At 40.8% G+C, this 18,741-nt stretch overlaps 1 long non-coding RNA gene across 5 annotated transcripts; it reads right to left on the bottom strand.

Annotated features, from left to right (window-relative positions):
* Positions 1 to 1,950: 1,950 nt before the first annotated feature.
* On the bottom strand, positions 1,951 to 17,514 carry LOC131590334 (uncharacterized). Of its 5 annotated transcripts, none has more exons than XR_009280069.1 (5): positions 17,455 to 17,514; positions 3,703 to 3,828; positions 3,013 to 3,158; positions 2,608 to 2,730; positions 1,951 to 2,326 (listed from the first exon to the last, which is right to left on the bottom strand). It is a non-coding gene; the product is annotated as an uncharacterized LOC131590334 (long non-coding RNA). The 5 variants fall into 5 exon arrangements; XR_009280068.1 differs by having other exon boundaries at positions 17,440 to 17,503; XR_009280066.1 differs by lacking the exon at positions 17,455 to 17,514 and adding an exon at positions 17,340 to 17,453.
* Positions 17,515 to 18,741: the final 1,227 nt, after the last annotated feature.

Raw genomic sequence — 18,741 nt, 5'->3', positions numbered from 1 at the left:
ATTGAGAGCTGAGGAGCCGAGTTGGCTTGTTTACGACTTAGCTGACAAGCCCAGGCTAAATTGAAACACCCAGAATTACAGGGAAATATTAATGCAGTTTAGAAAGAGGCCTCTTCCGTGCAACTTGGTCCTTTGCCACACGTCCCCAGAGATTTACCCCATCCTTTGTTCCTGACAGCGCCTCTTCAGCAGCCCACCTCTCACAGACACAAACCAAACAGAATTCTACTACAAGTGTTGCCTTGAAAAATAATCTTCTAAGTATATCTAGCTACATGATTAAAATACATACATGCCTTGGTAGTCATGGATGGAAAGCTTTTCAGTGGAGAAAATAGCTATTTTCATAGCACACTTCCATACACCTTCAGAAGAAGAAGAATTAGTACCAACTCCTGAGACCCCCCCACTGAAGAACCCGGCCCTCCTTGCGACACCCGATGTGGCAGACGTGGGGGGAAAAGCCGAGCCTGGAGTGAAAAAGAGAAAGGGAATATGCAGGCTTTAAAAAAAGCCTTTGTGCAACGCTAGTGGGAACCTGTCGTGTTTATTCTTTCCTCATTTTTTCTGATAATGTAAATACCAAGTAAAAGTACATTAAACACGAAGCAGAGCTAGGATTTTACAGGTCTTCATTTTGGCAGTCTGGATGACAAATGTCTCTTCCTGCGCTAACACCCAGCCCAGTTTGAATCCATATTTAGCCTGAATCTTCCTTGCCTCCCGTTTCCCATTTCTATGAACTGCTTCCCTGTTTAAGGACAAGGCTGGATTCCAACTCTGTTTCACAACGTTAAAGGAGAAGTTGGCTGTCCTGTTTGATCACTTGTGACCATTTGTACCACAAATCTTCTCTGTTGTATCCCAATGAGAGGCACAAGTGAATCCTCAGATCTCCAGAGAAGTAACCCACAATTCCTCAATAATTTTACCAACAAATATTATCCACATATTTGTTACTATGTCCTAAAGAAATTACTCATGTGAGACGCTTGCGGCCAAGGTCACATGGGGTAAGTTGAGATTCGGATGTGGGGTCTTGGACAGCCTTCCCTCCTGGCAGGGGAGGCCTGGTGATTAGCTTAGGACTAGACAAGACTTATCTCCAGTGCTTCAAAGGAAGGTACTTTGAAGTACTTTGAATAACTGTTTTATGCATTCATCTGTGGCTTAAGTCTCTGTAGTTTTACCACAGAATTTTCAGCGATGGCTTGAGCTTTTCAAACAACTGTTTATGCAGAGGTGCACGTGGGACCATTCAGGGAAGGCAGCCAGAGCAGGACATACCGGGGGACCCGGGTGCAGGGGCCACGTAGAAATGCTGTGAGGTCCGGAGATGTTGAGCAGTACAGCCAGCCCAGGTCACGGCCACGCTGGAAGGGGAGCGGGAGCTGAGGGTACGGGATAGGGTCATACTTTGTTCCAAGGCAGCTAATCCCCCATCATTTTTCCTTATTACTTTGAACTCTTAACAGCATCAAAACTGAGACATAAACTTAGAATAATTTAAGGTTTTAGAGAAGCTGAGGCCTTAATTAAAAATAGGCCTTTCTAAATTTAATTAAAATAAATGGGCCTCATTAAAATTAAAAGTAGAAAGATTTTGCTAAAATCAGAGGTTAATCATTGGCTAATAACTAATTGTTTGTCAACTTTATGCTAGTTCAGCTGAGCTTACAATGAGAAACAAAGAATCTGATAAGGAATTTCAAAAACATCGGACAATTGCAAATCAGAAACTCGTTGAAAACACGAAACAAGGAGCCCAGCCCAGGGTTCATTTGTCACTTTGCATTGAAAAGGTAGAAAGGTAAGGAAGAGGAAGAGATATATTCCCTCCTCCCTTTTGTGACCACTCCTCATAATAAGACCACCAACCCAACTCAAAGAACAAACTACACATGCTTAATTGCTTTTTACTTAATTAGCATAAGAAGCAGAGAATGGGTGGCAACTGAGTTATGAATATGCCTTTGTATTCAATATTTCTGTAAATAAAAAGCCTGTATTCACCTGTATTAAGGGGAGAACCAGCACTGGCCCAGAGCTGTTAATAAATATACACTTTTTAACCCTAAAATGGTTAAAGAGTCTTTGTCCGGCTCAGTTGGATATTGTTACTAGATCATATCCATATTTTGGTAAATTGAAGCCTTTGTGTTTCTTTGTGTTTAAGATACAGGTTTCCAGTGAGTTGGCTGCTCACGGTTTTTCTCTGTTTCACCACAAAATCGGTTGTAAGTTGTTTTTTGGATCAAATCCCAACAGCTCTCTTTCCTTGTTGATTCGGAAGGAAAATGTTAAAACCAAGGTCCCTATAAAATACCTTAGGAAAAAAAAAAATCAAAAAAGGCTTGTGAGGGGGAAGCAAGTTTTTAAAAGTGCAACTAATCAGATTTCAGTCCAATGAACTTGATTGTTCAGTGACATGATATGATAATGAAGCCATCACATATAGACACACATTATACATCTACTAAACACATCTCAATTATATAATTGATTATATGTCTCACATAATTTGTAAACAACTATGGGCCAAAAATCATATACAGTTCTGTGACTGTGGCATTAAGCTTTGGCTGAAATAAAAGTCCAGTTTGCTACCTTGCAAGTGCATAAATCCACTGGTCAATCACAGCAAGCCGCCGTCCTTATAAAGTTCCAGCTCCTCCAGAGAGGCCTCGAACTTGACCATCTCAGACAGCAGTTTCTTGAGCAATTCAATCACTTAAAAAAGGAAGCATACAAATTTATCTCTACATTATGAAGTGCAACTCACTGCTGCCACACAGCATGTTTGTTTAAGGGAACCCTGAGTGAACAGTTACAGAGCAAGTGACACCACAATCTACCAACAAATTTTACAATGCAGCTTCCAAAACCCACAGCACTGCAGCCAAGGAGGGGAGCCAGTGGGAATTGCTGCACTCATTGTCAAAAGTTACCAATCCTCAAGTGACTGCCATCTGCCTACCTTCCCCAACAGCATCAGTGGCTACAAAAACTTACTCAAGTTTAAGCCTCCCCCAGAGGCTGTGGATTATCTTTCCTGCTCCTTGCAGGGAAGGCATGTCTTCTCTGTGACCCCAAATGAAGTCTCTCCTTCTGAGATGAACCTCAAGCTATGGACCACCTAGTGCCGTTCCCATCTTCACCTACAAGAGAAAGATCAAAACTTTAAAACTTGGGAGCATCACTGTTCACACTGGAAAGCCAGAATGCACCATCTCTGGATAAGGCACAGAATCACTTCAGTTGCAGACAAAGATTTTTAAGAACGGACTGGAAGTAGCATGGGACACTTGTTGCAACATTTAGATCTTGGGTGGCCTCTGCCATGCAAGAGAAACTGGAGTGCCAAATCTTCCTAAGCAAAAATTCCTCTCCTTGACCAAATCGGTCCTCAACTGGCACATGGCAGCTGAACTTTACATCCATGTGTGGTGCTAAATACAAGAAGAAATTCCAGTTTCCTTCACTGAAATGAGGGCAACAAAGATCTGTCCCTCACAACCACTGAGGCACACCTCGGCAGACTGTTAGCTCGTGTCATACAGGGAGAAGGTGCACGAGGAACACCTGTGTCCGCCTTGACACGAGCAGAAGTGTTACTCATGTGTACCTTCCAACGTGCCCTGAAGCACACAGCCAGGAATAAATTAATGAAGTATTTGTTATGGGGAAGAAATAGACTGTTACCTTCATCTGTGTCCAGTCCTCCTTGTACTGGGTCCTGGCTGCCTCACCGGTGGATTGAAGGTATTTCTTCCTAGACTCGTCTCCCACCACGCGGAGGCGTTTAGCGAATGCCACGTTTGGACGGGTCTGTCAGAATAGGAGCAGAGTCAGAGTCCGAAAAAGGAGCTAAAAATGAGTAGGTGCAGACAGTTTTACACACACAGCATTTCCAGGATGCAGTTACTTCTGGTATATCTATGCAGTACTCTAAGCAATGATTTCTAACCTTTCATCCAAGCTTTAATAGCTTATTTCTAATAATCACCACCTTTACAACCAGCATACTCACCTGCCCCTGCAATACACAGGCACAGGGAGGACACTGCAGTTACTTACACAACAGAACATGTAACATACCAAATTAAACACCCAGCGCTATACCTCACTTTTGGAAACAAAACCTGGGCAGACACTTTAGTGTTTAAAACACCTGTAACAATAAAACCTGCTTTAAATATATTAGGCATCTAGCCACAGACACGCCTATGAAAATCAGTGGAGCAGTGATGAAAAAGGAATTACTTCCTTAACTTGTGAATAATCATCTCTAAGATTCTGTGATGCAGTTGCCACTGCACACAGCCACAAGTGGCCTTTTTATTAACAGGCAAAAGAAAAAGGAAATCCCAGCTTCTCCCTTCTTGTCTGCAAAGAAACAGAGAAGGGAGAGATGCTTCTCAAAAGAGCATAGTAAAAAGAGAAGAGGCCCTGGGCCCAAGCTGCAGTGAGTAAATTTCTGTTCGGACATGAGGCAAAACCACTGGGCCAATGTTTCAAGTGCCACTGCTAAGAAATGTGTGTTATGGAGGCATGTGGACTTCATGTCTCCTTTTACAGGACAAATCATACTCAAATATGGTATCTGGGCTGTGTTTCTTTCTTTGAGAGGTTGTTCTCAATGAACAACACCTGGCTAGCAAACTACTGTTTGGTCCACTTCTGAAAACATGCCATACCCCAACAACACCGATGTCTATGTAATTTGTTTTATAATGTCATGAGAGTCAGCTTCTCTTAAGAATTTTAAATATATCAAGCACTCCAAATCATGTTCCATTTTCTTGTGTCTGAACCTTAACACTTTCTTAAAACATTTATGACAGGAATTATTTTACCATAGTCCTTTGCCTCAAAACCCATGCGAATTTCGCCTTTGAAGCCAATGGGAAGGGATTTGTGACAATAATGAGCAGCTTACGGCATTTTTTTGAAAAGAGAACTCACCTTGAGCGTGGCGTAAGCCCGAGCCGGCTCCTGCAGGGTCCCGGCCCGCCGCGGAGGGGCAGCCTTGTTCCCACCCCGCTCGCTCGCCCTCTGCCCCCGGCACCTGCCCAAACCGGCCCCGCCGGGCGGCCCCGCCGCTGCCTCAGTCACCCCCCCCGCCCCATCCCCGGCACTCACCGGCTCGGGGCACGGCTGCAGTACCGCGCTGTGCCCACGTGGCGGCAGCACTGCCCCAGAGCTCGGCCCGGGGCTGCGCCGCGCTTCGGACACGGGCATAGAAGGGAGGCGAAAAAACAACGCGTGGAATACCCTTCCAAAAACTCCTATAAACAGAATGCCCCAAAAAATCCCCGACCGAAACTTTACAACCCCTGCCTCTAACCAAATAAAAGCCAAAAATCCCTTTTAACTTAAACGGTACTTAAATATTTTTTAATATCTGTTCTTATCATATTTATATTCTATGTTGATAAACACATATAATGCATAATACATAGTATATTAAAATATATTATATCAACATCTATACATATCTTATTCATATTGAATATTAATCTACGTATCTATGTTTATATTACTTATATTTATTTCTTTTTTATACCTCTATCTTTCTATATTTATTATAGATTTGTATATTTTAATTTCTATATTATTTATTGAAAAGCTATACCTCTAACCAAATAAACACCAAATAGCCCCTTTACCTGAAATGGTAATTAAACATTTTTTTAATGTCTATTTTTATCAAATTTATATTTGTATACTACATTGATACATGTATAACACACAATATATATTTGTCCTGGTTTAGGGTAAATTTGGGAGAGAACTTCTGAATGGAGTCTTTTCAGAAAACAAATTCAAGCGGCTCTTCTTCTGACTGGTTTGGGAAAAAGGTTTTTTTCCAAGAAAACCGGGGGAAAACTGTTTATTTAACAGAAATTGAATAATATCAAACAATAAAACTTCTTGCTGTTCGATGACACAGCAAATCCAGAAAAGAGTCTTTTTCAAGTGGTGTAGCCCAGCTCACTCAGATTTTTATCAGTCCCTCCAGCGCTGGAAAGCTGGTGGGCCACAGGCCTAAGCTCCAGGGGTTTGTCTGGGTTTTCAGTCCAGAGTAGGTTTGAACAGATCCAAGAAAAAGGGGAAAAAAAAGAGTCCAGGAAGCTACTCTGCCTCAGCTAGCTAAAAAGTAACTGAAAGCAAAGTAGAGCTCTGTCCCGCTGCCTGTCCGAGCTGCATACGACACAGTCCAGGAGCAAGATGCCAAGGAGTGAGGGGATCTGTCTCAACATAAACTGCGCCCTCCTTCTTTCCCCCCTCTTCACTCTCAGAGCCAGTCTTAAGGGTGCGGAACTTAATATGTAAGATAAACAAATCAGCTGGGGATATAAGCATCATAAAGTCACCCTAGGACAATAATATATTTTAAATATATTTATATTAACATCTATACAGATATTAATCATATTATATATTAAATATAAATATATTTTAAATACATTTATATTACTTATATTTATTTCTTTCTGTATATATCTATATCATTATATATTTATTATATATTTGTATATTGCAAATTTTAAAGCCCTGCCTTTATCCAAATAAAAAACAAACAAACCTTTATTTTAAATTATATTTAAATTGTTTTCTTAAATTTAGACTTAGTTTTTATTTCTTACATTTTATGTATATACTTATATGCAATACAGATAATATTACAATAACACTAAATATTACTTATATTTTATGTGTATATTTATTTACATTATTTATATATTTTCTATTTACATATACATCTATTCTTACCTTTATATATTTCTCTTCATATTTTTCTATTTTTATGCTTTTTTAAATTTGAATTTGTTTCTACTTTCAACTACATTTTAAACTATATAAATTGATTAACCTAACACATCAATTGCAAAAACATAAAGGCTTTAGTCAACACTAGCATGCACTAATCTATATGGAATTTATGCATATAAATTTCAATCTCTATACTTTAATCTGTAATTTATACATATATGTATTTTATACACCAATTTGCATGTAATTAATACACGTGAAAACAAAACCTGTTTCTGTTACTGACATAACAAAATCATAATACTAGAGGGGACAGAAAGAGGGTTTCTTTCTAAAGGAATTAGCAGATAAATTTGTGTTCTCTGCCCACCCTATAAAAAACCAGGAAAACTCAACAGATTTTTGTATTATACATCCACCCCTCCCTGTGAATTTCCTGGCAACTATGGGTCTCTCTGGGGAAGGGCACCCAGCATGACCTCTCCTCATTCCCCATTCATCTGCTCCTCAACCACAGGGTGCCTCCCTCTCCAAGGGACCTTGGGGTGCCCCAAATGACATAAGAGCCCCCCAGTCTCCACCTGCTCCCCTCAGCCTTTTCTGCTCACCCCCAAAGAAAACACAGAATGAGTCAAACTGCCACAGACAGAAGCACACTGCTTCATTAGAGCTCTTTCCACATGTAGATCACTGCAAAAAATGAATCCGCTATAACAATGAAAGGAGGTAGCCCCCCCAAAAGGGTTGAAGTTCCTCCCAAGCCCTGCAGTCTGCAGTGGGGGTCTCCGCCACTTCTTTAATCCATATGCATCTGAAAAAAAGCTAAGAAAAAAGTCAAAGTGCTGCAGGGTAACTTCACAGATCCCGACATCTTGTGTCAATCTAGGAATACCCTCTAGACTCCAACTACACCCTACATCACAAATTTCAAATTACAGGGGCCTGGGACTTGGCCTTTCCACCTACAGCCAGGCTGGGCAGCAGGACAGAGCAGCTCCAGGACAACTACACCCAGACACCCGTGACACACAAGACAACAGATGAGGGGACACAACGGGGAGACACAGCTCTGGGCCAGAAGAATGGCTGCAAGGACCGAGAGAACGTGGAACGAGATGACTCGGGTGAGAACGATGGCAAGCCGACGAGGCTCACAGAACCCGGGAGGAAGAAGATGCTAGCAGAACGACTCACTCCAGGAAGCGCCAAGACAGATGCCCGAGAATCTGACAGCCACAATCCTCTACCTATCTTTGCATTCATACAAGTCCTGAGCCACAACAATGGATCCTCGTAACACACAGCTGTTGACACAGCTTGGAACAAGACCTCTAAAAGACATCCAATCAGATGCTTTTCAAGAGATGCAATTCCAAGACCTCTAAGAGTTCCCGAGCCAAAGCTTCAACGGCATCAGGCCGAGGACCCCAGAGATCAGAGATGCGAGGAGTGACGCTGGGGTTTACAGTAAGCCCCCAGAAGGGATAAGGCAAGGCATGTACGACACAAGAGGCACAAAAGACAGAGAAGGCACAACGGATGAGTGACACGACACGCCCCGGGACTGCTCTGTCCTGCACACCTCAGCACTGTGAACAAAAGTGAGGCTCTTCCTTCATGCGGCCTAAGGGGCCACAGCCTGGACCTCCCCATCCCCAAAGCTGACTCAAAAATCCCAGGTCACGAGTCCCAACCCGGCACCCCGCTCTCATCCCCTCTGCAGGTCGTAGCCTTCGACTTAGCTCTCGGATGCCCGGCGCAGAGGATCCACATGGGGCGCCAAGGAAGGCCGCCCCACCATCCGGGAAGTTCCTGCCATTGCCAGGATGTCATCTCTTGGTCAGCTACAATAACTAAAACCAAATATTAATGTGAGACCTTAGCAGGACATCTGTGAAAATCCAGCACTCACCATCTCCTGAGAATTCCCAGGTCCTTGGGCTGCATGCTCTAGCCAACAGGAAGGTAGAGGCTTGCAGAGTTGAATACATTGTTGCAGTATTGGCATGGAACCAAATGACCCCAGCATGGAAGAGGGGTGGGAGACTCCCCAGTCAGTGAGAAGCAGAGAGTCCAGAGTGGGCAACCCCCGGTTATACCCAACCCTGTGGATCTGTCCCCCCACTATCGCTTCCTGGCCAGCCCTAGCACGAGGGGTACTGCCTGCACCTCTCGGGAGTTCTGGCACTCTGCTGCTTTAAGGTTCCTGCCTGCAGCTGCCTCAGGGAAATGGGGGTGCTGTTAGGGCTGCTGTTTAGGGTTTGTGTTCGGGGTGGGGTACACCTGTACTCTGCCTTACATCCCAGCCTGTACCCCTTTTATTTTCACTGCTTGTCTCCAGCCCTCGAGCCCTTTACTTCTGAAGCCCTCCCTTAGGCTCTCTGTGTCACTGCCAAGCTCCCCCGCTGAACCCTGCAAACTTACAACCCTGCGCTTGCAACCGGGGATGTTCCTTATCCATAGGCCCCAAGAGATGTCCATTAGCCCGGACCAGGCAATCCACAGTTGCTCCCTACCCTACCTAAGCTTGGCCCTGAGACAGGGCAGAGGCTGACAGAGCCGAACTCTTTGCGGAGGCTAGGCACGAAGCCCTGCCAACCGCCGCCTCGAGGAGGGGTGGGAGCAATCCCCGGCTGCGGAGGGACCGAGAGCCCAGGGTGGGGCGGGGCGGGAAACCCCCTGTTTCCCCAACCCTACGGATCGTCCCCCCACTATCTCCTGGCTGGCCCTAGCACCAGGGAACTGCCTGCAGCTCTCCAGGGTTCTGGAACTCTGCTGCTTTAGGGTTCCTGCCTGCAGCTGCCTCAGGGAAGCAGGGGGGCTGTTAGGGCTGCTGTTTGGGGTTTGGGTTCGGGGTCAGGTACACCTGTATTCTACCTTACCTGCCCCCCTTATTTTCACTGTTTGCTCAGCCTTTTTTTTTCTTGGAATTGTTGCAACAGATTGAGGGCACTGGGAGGGACTGCCAAGATGAAATCAAAAGGGAAAAGGAGAAAGATCACCCCTGCAAATCCACACTGGCTCAGCTGTTCAGGTGCTGCTTCCTGGCAAAAAGCTTTGTCTGTCACCACCTCCTTTAAGCGGTGCTCCACATCCAAGTGCATCCAGGTGCTCCCCCAGACCCTATGAGATGCTCTCACCATCATTCCATCAGATGTCACTGGGAGCCCACCAGAAACTCCTCTCCTCCAGCAGATCCATGCCAATGTTGATTTGCCACTCATATTTGGACCTGTAATAACGGCAAAATTGTTGTCCTCTGTCAGGTACATGTTATTAGACACATTTTTCCATAGCCATCTTTTCAAGAACAGGGAGCTATCCCTGCTTGATTGCTAAATTATCCGTAAATTCTGGAAAACCTAAATGAGAAAAATAATTTAAAACACTGAGGAGTTAATATGGGAACCTTTACATCATTAAACTAGTATGTTTGGAAATAAAGTGAATTCTTCCAGGCCTACTACAAAAATCCTATTCCTAAAAATAAAATAACCAAAAAACAAACAGCATCAAATTCCCACCAATATCATCAATAAAATCACAATACCTCCACCAACCAAGGGAAAAAAATCTTAACCTAGAAAAAATCCGAACCACCTCAAAAAGATTCAACACTGAAACACAACTCATCCTAACACCTCAACTACCTATACTAAAATAAATTTTCAAAACAAATATTCCCCCATCCACAACACCAATACCACATAAAATAAAGTGCTCACATCACAGAACACATGAATCAAATCTAAATTGCCCTAAAATCTTAAAAATAATCACAAATTAACCCCAAAATAAAAACTTTAATCTCACTAACAAAAAAAATCCCAAAATAGGTAACACAAACTAAACCAACACCATACAACCAACTAGCAGCAAAAAAAGATGCTATGCTCTTTCACTAACAGTTCTTATCACATCAGCAAAGTTAAACATAAATAAAAAGCAACCCTATTGAACTCCACACAACAAATCACACCCACTATTAAAAAATAATCAGACCAACTCACTAAATTCAAAGCCATTCAACTAACCCTAAACATCAGTAAAAAAAAACCCAAAGCTCTACATTTATAGTAATACATAAATAATTACCAATATTCTATAAAAAAATTTTAATAGCCAATTAAAAACAAAAAAATCTAAACTACTAAAAAGTTAAAAAACACCACCCCCAAAAATATACCTATAAAAATCCACTAAATGCCTGTGTCCCCAGAAATGAAACTAAGAAACACCACAACAGAGAAATCCAAAATTATCATCAACACCTAAACTAAAAAACATAACATTAAATAAGTAGAACATATACATTATTATACACCAACTACAAACAAAATAAAATGATACCATCAATTACTAAAAATCACCTTAAAACCACTCAATAAAAAACTTTCAAAAATTAAAAACTGCATCTAACAAAAGCCACCTAATTAACACCCAAAACTCCGCTAACCAAACAAACCCAACCCAATCTGAACCCCTACATATTGAGAGCTCCACCAGCTATTCACCACTCTTCACAGAAATAATCGTGAACACCGTTTATTTCTATCTTTAGCACACCTTTTATAGGGTTCTACAGGGTCCACGGGCAGAGGAAGCTATTATTGGCTAACACACACAGCTTTACATTTTTTCTCCTACACACAAGGATATTGTTTTGCTTTACTCTCTCTTCTGCAGGAAGGTTTCAAGGACTTTAGCCTTTAATATCACGACTTATTTCAAAGGCTGGTTTGTGCAGACAGGTCTTTACTAATATATAAAATATATCAACAATTCCCCCTCTCTCTTTTTGCACAAACCAAGCTTTGGATGTGACTCATTCTATACTTTTATGAAGACAAGATAACATACAATTTAAACTGTCATCTCAATTAACATTATAAGTAAAGTCTGTTCCCCTTCTAGCACAAGAGACCTCAACCATCCAGTGATGCCCCAGCTGGCGAACCAACTTCCAGTGGGGTCACTATCTTCTTTCAGGGCATGTAACCCATCCTGTAGCTGTTGTAGTTGCTTATGGATGGAAGCTGAATGATAAGATTCAAACAGCACATGCCTTCAAACTCCTCACAACCATGTCCTTGCACTAAGAGCAAAAAGTCAATAGCAGCTCGGTTTTGTAATACTGCATGACGTACACTACTCACATCGGCTGAAAGCTCACTTAACATTGTGGATGTTAAATTCAATTCTTTCTTAGTCTAACAAGCGAGCCTTTTTAGAGCTGCTAAGCTTTAATTCATTCAGGCTTCCCTTTGACTGTTTGATGTTTTTTATTTTATCAGCTACATTCAGCAACTGGTGTAAGCTTCGATGGAACAAAGTAAGTTTCTCAAGATAACAGGGTCTTCTATGTGGACTAGCAGGAATCCCATTCCATGCTCTATCTCCACAGATTAGGAATATGGAACTAGGTAATCGCTTTGGTAACTGTCCTGTGAGATTGCACCACGAATAAAGGCTTTACTTTCAATGGTAGTAACAAGATCAGCTATAGGGTTGACTGTTGCCCAGTGCTGCTTTGCTTTGTTGGAATGACTTTTTGTTGGGGGTTCAAACATTATCCATCCACCTGAAGTATTGGTGGAACTTAACAAATCTAATTCTTCTGGGGGCTGTATGGTAACATTAAGAACTTTGGTAATTTTTGCTTGCCAACAGGCTTCAAGTTGTCTTAATGTGAAGCCAGCAGTGCGACTGCACTCTTGCAACATTGCCAATCGATTCAGTCAAGTCTCATTACTAATTAAACCTTTAAATGCTTGAGAATCCCATTCAGGGACTCCCATGAGACAGGTGCGAAAGGATCTCCAGGTGTGGCTAGGCTCAGACACATTGACCTTTGGCCAATTCAATGTGCCAGAGTGACCCATATGTTCTGTCACTTTTGGATGTTAGTTAGCAGACAGTTGGTCGGGACTATACACATCACAATTACCATAAGCAGTTTACCGTGTAAATGACACCATACTTGCAAACTCACAGCTAAAACTTTAACGTTAAATGAACTTTCAAAGATGCTTACACTACCTCTTGAAGGGGGAATACTTATATTTTATACTAACATAGCAATTACTACACAGGCTAAACTCTTTATCTTAAACTATTATCTAACTACTTTTAACATACGTGCTGTGGTATATATGTAGTCTAAGCGTGAAAGCAATTTGCTGAAAAGGTGAACACACAACTACAATTTGCTTTATATACAATTAGATGAAGTCTCTACACTTTTCTTAGATCTTCTACAGAATTTCTCTAACACAATTCAGTCTTGGAATGTTCACTGCTCCCATGATGGCAGCTGGCAGCTGATCGGTGACTGAGGGCTTTGATGTTCAATTTGTTCTTCAGATCCTTCTAAATCTTAAAACAGAAGATAAATGAAAAATTGGTAGAGACACAACATCATGATAACAACATAAAATTTCTGTTGGCAACTGTCTGTGTAGTGTTCAGACACAACTGTGTCCTGACAGGTCCACTTCTGATCCATGTCTGGAGTACCAAGGCTGTGTGATGACATCTCTGTTCACTGGATCTCGTGTGTTCAGAGGCAGACAGTCTGGTCAGATGGACAGGTGACCTTTTTGAACCTGCCAACAAAACACAGACACTTCTCCCTTTGAAGTTAATGAATTACACTAATTAAATGCTTTTAGGGCATCAATCTCCCCTGTTTTCTTAAAACAAAATAAAAATGAGATGTACTTCTGTTATAAACATCAACATTAACACAAACTCATATATACAAGGATTAAGAACCTATAACAGTTAAAAATCAATTAAATCTTAAACATTATTAATAGGGTATATAATATAAAACTACTATTAATTACTAAAGCACTGCACCAGCATCCCATAGTTAGCAAACAAACAGAAACAACAAAAAAAAAAAATCAGTGAAGGATTGGATAATCACTTCCAGAAATTATTCTCCAAGCTCACTTCAAAATTGATCCAGCTGTCATATTAATAGGGTCAAATTGCTGAGTCAAGAAGTGACCCAGATACTGATTTGGTACAGAAAACATCTGGATCTGTTGGCAAACATTCCATCCAGGTAAAGTCAAGGCTTGGCCAGGGCCCAGGCTTTAAACTGGAAAGATGCCTTTTAACTCATTTTCAAAACAAGGTTCTCAACAGTAGCAGCTATGAGATGCTTACAGCACAGCAAACTGTTAAAATGCATTTGTACAAAGCAAATGATCAGAAGCCTTAGGTACCAGACCAATTAAACCATTCAGCAGTTGGTTTAATCTGAAGCCTCATCCATGGCAGCTGATCCTCAGCAATGGCACATCTTCTTAAAATTCTGGAAACACTGAAAAATAAGAAAGCTGTAACAAACAAAAACTGCAGAGATTGCAACAACCAATAGAACTGCTCCCGATGAAGTCAAGGGTGTCACAGACTGCATTCACTTCTATCCACAAGCAGGTGTTCATCAGTGTTCTATCACAGCTGTTTCAGTTGTAGTCATCTTTATCTCTCTAGGAAAATAACTATACTTTACAGTTTAAACAAGTGTCTTCAACAAAACATAAAACAATTTAAATTAAACAATATTTAAACCTGATAAAAATTATTTATGACAAAAGGAAATAACCAAACTTAACCTTAAAAGAATATCCAAGTTATAAAACTTAACTTAAAAACATTCAAGCCTAAACATAATTGTCCTAGTTTAGGGCAAATTAGGGAGGAAAACTCCAAATAGGAATTTCCTCAGGGAAATGCCCCCTCTCCACCAACTGATCCGGGAAAAAAAATAATTCTTGGAGAGAAGTGGAAAAAGCTGTTTATTTAACAGAAATTGAATAATATTAAATAATAAAACCTCTTGCTGTTCGATGGGATGGTAAGTCTAGGAAGAAAAGTCCTTTTCATGTGGTGTAGCTCAGCTTGCTCAGGTTCCTTATCAGTCCTTTCGGCACTGGAAAGTGCCGAGGCCCAGGCCCCGGTGGCCACAGGCGTGAGCTCCCGGGGTTTGGCTGAGTGTTCAGTCCAGAGCAGGTTTGCACAGATCTAAGAAAAGGAGAAAACAAAGGTCCGGGGAACTCCTCTGCCTCAGCTAGCTAAAACTAACTAAAAGCCAGAGAGAAGCTCTGTCCCACTGTCTGTCCGTGCTGCAGACACCACAGTCCAGGAGCAAGATGTGTGGGAGTGATGTTTTTCTTTAACACAAACTGCGCGCTTCTTCTTCTCCCTCTCTTGCTCTCAAAGCCAGTCTTAAAGGTGTAGAACTTAATATATAACATAAACCAGACAATTGGGGATACCAGTATTATAAAGTCACCTCAGGACAATAATAAAACTTGACTATTCTTAATTCTATTAACACTTAATCTACATTAAATAAAAACATAATCTTATTCTGTTACTACAAAAAGGCAACTGAAAGTTTGATATATACCTTTTAAACACAATATAACAATATAGAGAGTTTTTTAGCAGATGGGGGACACGATATATTGGTAAAAGCCTGTCTGCACAAACCAGCCTCTGGGATAAGTCTCAATATTAAAGGCTAAAATCCTTGAAACTTGCCTGTAGAAAGTAAAACAATGTTCCTGTGTACCAGGATAAGAATGTAAACTTGTGTGTACTAGCCAATAGTAGCTTGCTCTGCCCGCAAACCCTGTAAAACCCTATAAAAGGTGTGCTAAAGATAGAAATAAAAGCCATTCACAATTACTTCTGTGAAGACTGGTGAACAGCTCGGGGGTCCTTCAACATAACAATAATATGGATTCACTATAAAGATTATAAAGCTGTAACAAATACATCACAATTCTATGTCATCTAGCTTTGAGAATAACCCACAATAACTGCAAATGTTACTAAAAAATACTTATTCATAATAGGAATTTGCCTAGTATATGCTTAAATTGGTTAATTTTAAATTGGGATTTTAAAGTGCAGTTTTTCTAGAGAAAAACCACAACAACACGGGATTTGGCAAGTTGCCATTCAGCTTTTGTAGCACTTTTCAGAAGCATAAAGTCCAATTCTTAAACAAAAATCCAAAATCCCAATTGGTATATATGCAGTTATATGTGTTTAATATAACAAAAGGACTCACATTGAAATTACCTTATTAAAATTGTGGAAAAAACAAGCAAATAGATAATACATGCTCTAACTTAACTTTGTCTTGTACAGTAAAGTTCTCTTAACTAATTATTTTTTAAACCACAAATCTCTTCTGTAGATAACATTGATTGGAAGGTTTTCTTAGAAGCTGTAAATCACACCATATTTTAACCTTAGGTTCTAAAACCAGTTATTGCAAGGCAACTTCTGTTAAGCACTTTTTTTTTTTTTCAACTTTCAAAGAACCACAATAATTTCTCTAGTAAAATCCTAAAAACTGCAATTGCATAAACTCGTAATTACTTAAAACACAAAATTAACTCTAAAAGGGTATATAAAAACATTTTGAAAACTCAATAAATCATGACTTTGTAACAAACTGGGTATTATCCCAGTGCTTTTTCTTAGAGAGGGAGCGGGGGGGGGGGGGGGGGGGGGGTGAGCTGCCCACTCTGCTGCTGCTGCAGCTCTGCTCTTATCTTTCTTCACATTCTCCACATACTCTTGCAGAGAGGAAAAACAGAGAGAAAGAAAAAAAAAACCTCACAAAGTTAACTTTAACAAATGCAGTTTTTTTTCTCAATTTCTCTCTTGATGTTTGCAGATAGAGGGGAAAAAGGGCACGATTTTTACAAAAGCAGGCGATGTTACATGAAAAGTCTCTCACGGCCAGGTGCTAACAACGGTGATCATTGCAGCTCATCAGTGTGGCCTTGGAACTTTTCTTGCACTGCCTCTGCCCCCAGGGTGCCTTTGTTCTCTGCTCACACCTCAGTGCTCCCCCATGTCCCCCTGGTTCGGGTGGAAACCAGTCTAAATTTGGCTTCTTTTCTTCCAGGGTAGTAAAGATGGAACTTAAATAAGATTGTAGTTCTAAAAGTGACTCCAAAAATGAAGCAAATATTTCTGGATGTATCACATCCTGCCATAACTGAACAGATTCTGTTCATTGTTTCAGCGTTTGCTGTGGAACTTTATTCTCATTATTTTCTTCTCTTTGACTCTCCCTCCCTCTCTCCATGGGCAGCATAGATAGGAGTGCTTGCCCAGCAATGGGAGGTAAAGGCATCTGCCGCTGTGACGCAGGTAGAATTACGGGACTCACAGCCTCAGCATATCTCGCTTTTCTGTTTTTTAAGGTATTAATTACAACCTGCCAAGTTCGACCGAGAGACACAGTGTCCTTGCTCTTTTCCGTGATTGCCGTTTCCCATATCAGAGCCCTTAAATCCGTCCGTTCCTTCACTGCAAAGAGCAGCGAGGGCACTACTAAATGCCCGTGATAATTAGCCCATATAATGAGCATATCCAGGTCCTTTTCCCTGACTGCTCCACCTCGTTTAACGAGGATGCAGAGAAGCAGTTTTTCCGCTGCTGCACATTCCACTTCCATGCTAACGGCCCACGGCAGGGGGGAAGGTTGCGACCCTGCCCTTCGGACTCCCCCAGCGACTCACCCCCATTGATTCGCGAGCTGCCTATCTGGTACCGATCCAAGGCAGCATCTATCTGCACCCAGATCCGCTCCACCAACCTTGGTCCAAGGCTCCGTCCCACCGTGTGTGGACCCACCGAAGCCTGCAGCTGTCCCATTCGAGCACCAGATATTGAGAGCTCCACCAGCTATTCACCACTCTTCACAGAAGTAATCCTATCTTTATTTCTATCTTTAGCACACCTTTTATAGGGTTCTACAGGGTCCACGGGCAGAGGAAGCTACTATTGGCTAACACACACAGCTTTACATTTTTTCTCCTACACACAAGGATATTGTTTTGCTTTACTCTCTCTTCTGCAGGAAGGTTTCAAGGATTTTAGCCCTTAATATCAAGAGTTATTTCAAAGGCTGGTTTGTGCAGACAGGCCTTTACTAATATATAAAATATATCAACACCTACACACAAAAAAAAACCCCAATAATACATATAAAAATCTATTTTAATTGATTCTACCTAAAATACAAACAAACCCATTCATAAAATCATATCATATAAAAGCATAAAATCACCTTTATTCAAAAACCAACTTGCACATAGTATACATCACAAAAAAATAAAAGACACTATGTACCACCAAAAATATCTAATATTGAATAAAAACCACATATAAATACCTCTACTTACTAAATATTACTACCACTATTTATATTTACCTGTATCTGTATAAAAGTATATCTAAAATTAAAAAAACATTAATTTGACCATTAAGCCAAAAATATACAATAAAAAATGTTCTAAAACTACATTATATTATATCCCCTTTCATCTGCTTTAAGCCCAAACATATATTCTGTAACTCCAAAACTAAAAAAAAAAATTCTTTGAACATACAATCTATGTACACTACTAATACAGCCTACCCCAAATTCTCTCTCAACTCTATTGTCTAACACAAACAAAAAAATCCATGTTTTACTTTTTTAAAATAACTTCTCATTGATCAGTGAATACAAAATAATTGCCAAAACCATAACTTCTTCTAAAACTATTCAACTTTACTCCAATCCAAAAAACCCAAGCTACCACCAAAACACCACATGCCACGGCTCAAAAAGACCCACACCACATCCCAGCCACACGTGCAAAAAAAAAACCCTCTAAATCTACTGATATTTACTCCACAACAAATGAATTATCTAACATTATTCATCCTTTTTCCTACACTCTACTTATTAAAATAAACTTTTTTTTCCACTTTTCCTCAAAAAAATTTCCTTTAAAATCAATTTAAAAACTGACTGAAACCTGACTTCTATTAAGAAACACATTCATTTTAAAACATTACCTCCCAGTTTGTCTCAAACCTTTCTAAGGTTTGGATCCCGTTCCAGTGCACCAGAACCAAATCAACCTGCTCTGG

This window comes from Poecile atricapillus, chromosome 33 (genome assembly GCF_030490865.1).
Source record: "Poecile atricapillus isolate bPoeAtr1 chromosome 33, bPoeAtr1.hap1, whole genome shotgun sequence".
Lineage (NCBI taxonomy): Eukaryota > Metazoa > Chordata > Aves > Passeriformes > Paridae > Poecile > Poecile atricapillus.
This window is presented reverse-complemented; position numbering and strand designations above follow the sequence as displayed.